The sequence below is a fragment of the Halichoerus grypus genome, chromosome X (assembly GCF_964656455.1).
Source record: "Halichoerus grypus chromosome X, mHalGry1.hap1.1, whole genome shotgun sequence".
In the NCBI taxonomy this organism is placed as follows: Eukaryota; Metazoa; Chordata; class Mammalia; order Carnivora; family Phocidae; genus Halichoerus; species Halichoerus grypus.
In genome coordinates, this window is record NC_135727.1 from 110,522,944 (window position 1) to 110,527,430 (window position 4,487).

Here is a 4,487-nt window from a genome sequence, read left to right on the forward strand (position 1 = left end):
CAGAATACATTTAGCATAATTCTTAAGGGTCCTAGGATTTTTGGAATGGGAATGGGCTTTGGTTTCAACCAGCTGCATTAGTCCCTAAGAAGAGAGTTTGCCTGTCCTTTGAAGTTTTGAAGCCAGGCTTTGAGTTCTCCTCTCTAGCTATGAAAGTCCTAGATGGCATCTTCTTCCAATAGAAGGCTGTTTCATCTACACTGAAAATCTATATGTAGTGTAGTCACCTTCATGAATTATGTTAGCTAGATCTACGGAATTTACTGCAGCTTCTACATTAGCACTTGGTGCTTTTCCTTGTACTGTTATGTTGTGGAGATGGCTTCTTTCCTTAAACCTCATGAACCAACCTCTGATAGCTTCAGATTTTCTCTCGTGCAGCCTCCTCACCTCTCTCAGCCTTCACAGAACTGAAGAGAGGTAGGGCCTTGCTCCGGATTAGGCTTTGTCTTAAGGGGATGTGTACTGTGACAGGTTTGATCTCCTATCCAGACCACTGAGACTTTATTCATGTTTCACTTTCATGTGCTCATTGTAGTAGTACTTTTAATTTTCTTCAAGGACTTTTCCTTTGCATTTACTATTTGACTAACTGGTGCAAGAACCTTAGCTTTCAGCCTATCTTGGCTTTTGACATGCCTTCCTCGCTAAGCTTAATAATTGCTAGCTTTCAATTTAAAGTGAAGGACGTGGAAATCTTCCCTTCACTTAAACACTAAGAAGCCGTTGTGGGGTTACTAATTGGCCTAATTTCAATATTGTTGTGCGTCAGAATAGGCAGGCTGGAGGAGAGGGAGAGATGGCGGGAACAACTGGTCAGTGGGAGAGTCAGAACACACACAGCACTGATTAAGTTTGCCATCTTATGGGTGTGATTCTTGGCGCCTCAAAACAATTACAGTAGTTTTCAATTAGCAATAATCGTGCCTCGGGTAAACCTCATTGGCTATGATATTGCCACTGCGCAAAGCTGAAACAATTACAGTAGTTACATCAAAGATCATTATTCATATATCACCATAACACATATAAGAATAATGAAAAAGTTTGAAATATTGAGAGAATTACCAACACATAACACAGAAATATGAAGTAAGGGAATTGTGTTGAAAAAATATCACTGAGAGTCTTGCTTTACACAGAGTTGCCACAAACCTTCATTTGGCAGAAAACGCGATGATCTGAGAATTGCCATAAAATGAGAACTGCCTGTACATCACTTCTCTCTTTTTTTTTTTTTTAAGAATTATTTATATATTTTGAGAGGGGGAGAGAGCACAAGCAGGAGGGGCAAGAGGGATAGGGAAAGAGAATCTCAAGCAGACTCTGCACTGAGCATGCAGGCCAATGCGGGGCTCAATCTCAGGACACTGAGATAATGACCTGAGCCGAAATCAGGAGTCAGACACCTAACTGACTGAGCCTCCCAGGCGCCCCACATCACATTTCATATTAAAGGCAGGATGTTTAGAAAGAGCCCTTGTATTATAGAAATTCTCTCTTTTTTTTTTTTTTTAAGAAATTCTCAAACATATATAACAGTATGGAGACTAGAATAATGAACCCAGTTACCTAACATTAATCAATAGCAATCCTCAATTTTTATAGGTAGAATCCTGTTCATATTAAAGTTTAGGTGTTTGTTTCTTAGGAAGTGCTCTCCAGGGGTAAAAATGTGCACTTCCATCAGGATGTACATGATGTCCATTGTCTCCTTTATAGTAATGTTGGCAGTCATCTTCTTTATCCATGAAATCCATTAGAGGCAGCAGGATGATCAATTTCTAATTCCAAACTTCCCGAGTTTTGTATCTGAAATTCTTCTTTAGGTAGAACTTCGTTGCCTATCACTTATCTTGAGATATTGGCAATACAGTGTTATTTTATCACTGCCATATCTCTTCTCCACCTAAATTTTGCCCAGTTTTATTTACCTAATATCATGTATAACTGTTTCTTTCATTTATGATTATAATACTTATAAAAATTGTTATATAAATCCTTTCAAAGAACTAGCTTTCATTAGCAGGCTCTACTGTCTTCTAATTGATCACTTTTGCATTCATCTGTATTGTTTCCTACTTTTGCTTCTTTGTGTTTAATATGCTGTTCTTTCTCTAGCTTCTTAAATTGTTTGGATGTTTTAAACATGTTTATAATAAATCTAATTAATGTAATAAATATCCCTGTAAGTACCTCCTTGGGCCGTTTTGAGCAGTAGAATGCTATAGAGCTTTATGTGTAGTGCTCACTTTTTTTTTTTTTACAAGTTGAATATATCTCTCAATGCTTTTATGATTTTTTGAATATGTGTATGTGTGTGTGTGTGTGTGTTTATGCATAAAGCACTAGGACCAAAACAGAATTATTTAGAGGAAGTTTCAAGTTTCAGAGATCCTGGGAGTATTTGGCTTTGTTACATTTTACTTATTAATGATAGAAGAAATTTGAGCAAACTTAACTGCTAGTAAAAGAGTTGCTTTTTTTTCCCCCAGAAGAGAAAGTAAGGTTTCACGTGAGAAAATCAATAAAAATAATTGGCCAACTGCAACATTCAGATTATCCAGGAAAACAAAAACTACTCTAAGTATATAACTCTGAGGGAATGTTTATTTATTCAGAAACTTTATTATTTGATGCTATTACAGGTCTATAGAAAAATTGAGCAGAAAGTACAGCAAGTTCCCATATACCCTCTCAGCCCCTTACACACAGTTTCTGCTATTATTTACATGTTATCTTGCATTAGTTTAGTGTGTTTGTTAAAATTAATAAGCCAATATTGATATATTAGTGACTAAAATAGGTAGCATACATTAGGGTTCACTCTTTGCGTTGTGTGTTCTATGGGTTTTGACTAACATATAATGACATGTATCCATCATTATGGTATTACAGAGAGTAGTTCCACTGTGCTAAAAATCCCCTGTGCTCTACTGAGGCACCCTCCCTCCATCCCCCTGAATCCCTAATCTTTTCTACTGTCTCCATAGTTCTACCTTTTCCAGAATGGCACGTATTTAAAATAAGAGGGTATGTAATCTTTTCATATATGCTACTTGAAATTAGCAGTATGCATTTAGCGTTCCTCCATGTCTTTTCATAGCTTGAAAGTTCATTTCTTTATATTATTGCACAGTATTCTATTGTCTGGATGTACCACAATTTGTTTATCCATTCACCTGTTGAAGGACATCTCGGTCGCTTTCATTCTTTGGCATTTATGAATAATGTTGCTGTAAACTTTTATGTGCAGCTTTTTGTATGAACATAATTTTTCAACTCAGGTAGGTAAACACGAAGGAGTGCATTTGCTGGATGGTATGACAAGAGTATGTTTACTTTTGTAAGATTCTTTTAAAATGGTTTTGCATGTGGCTGTACCATTTTGCATTCCCACCAGCACTGAATGCGAATTCCTGTTGCTCTGCATCCTTTCCAGTGTTTGGGTTTGTCTGTGTTTCAGATTTTAGCCATTCTGACACGTGTGTAGTGGTATCTCTTTGCTTTAATTGGCAGTTTCCAAATGCAATATAGTGGTAAGCATCTTTTTATGTAGAAGTATGTGGTTTAATCTCCACCTATTTGAGATTTTTATGCTATTTTTCTGTTATGTATTCCTGGTTGAATTCCACTGTGGTCCTAGAGTATGCTTGTATGATTTCTGTTCTTTAAATTGGATGGTGTTTTATGGCACAGAATGTGGTCTATCTTGATGTATGTTCCATGTGAACTTGGAAAAAAAAAAGTGTGTTTTCTCCTGTCGTTATGTTTTCTAAAAATGTCATGTAGACCTTCTTCACTGATGGTGCTATCCAGTTTAATTATACCATTAATAATTTTCTGACTGCTGCATTTGTCAGTTACTTAGAGAGGTGTGCTGAAGTCTCTTCATTAGAACTGTGTATTTGTCTCAGTGTTTCCCTCATGTCTGTTGACACTGTGTTTTTTGGGGGTGTGCACATTAAGGATGGTAATATATCTTGGAGAATTGACCCCTTTGTGATTATGTAATACCTCTCTTTTTCTCTGGTAATTTTCCTTGAACTGAATTCTGCTTTGTCTGAAAGAAAACTGGTTAGTCCAGCTTTCCTTTCATTTATATTAGAATGGTATGTCTTTTTTCATCTCTTTAGTTTCTTTAATCTATCAGTGTCTTTACATTTAAGGTGGGTTTCTTGTAGACAGTGTCTAAGATGGTCTTGGTTTTTTTTATCCCCTCTGAGAATTGTATTCTTTTAAGTAGTGTATTTAGACCACTGACTTTTAAAGTAATTATCGCTATAGTTGGATTTATACTTACCATAATATTTTGTCCCTGTTGTTTATTTGCTGTTCTTGTTCTTTGTTTCTTTTTTGTCTCTCACCCTTTTGCTACCTTCTCTGGCTTTAATTTAGCATCTTATGATTCCTTTTTCTCCCCTCTTTAGCACAGCAATTATTTCTCCTTGTTTTTAGTGGATGCTCTAACTTTTGGAATCTGCATT

At 36.2% G+C, this 4,487-nt stretch overlaps 1 pseudogene; it reads right to left on the bottom strand.

Moving 5' to 3' along the window:
• Positions 1-892: 892 nt before the first annotated feature.
• Positions 893-972, bottom strand: LOC118540424 (U4 spliceosomal RNA; annotated as a pseudogene).
• Between the last annotated feature and the right edge of the window lie 3,515 nt (positions 973-4,487).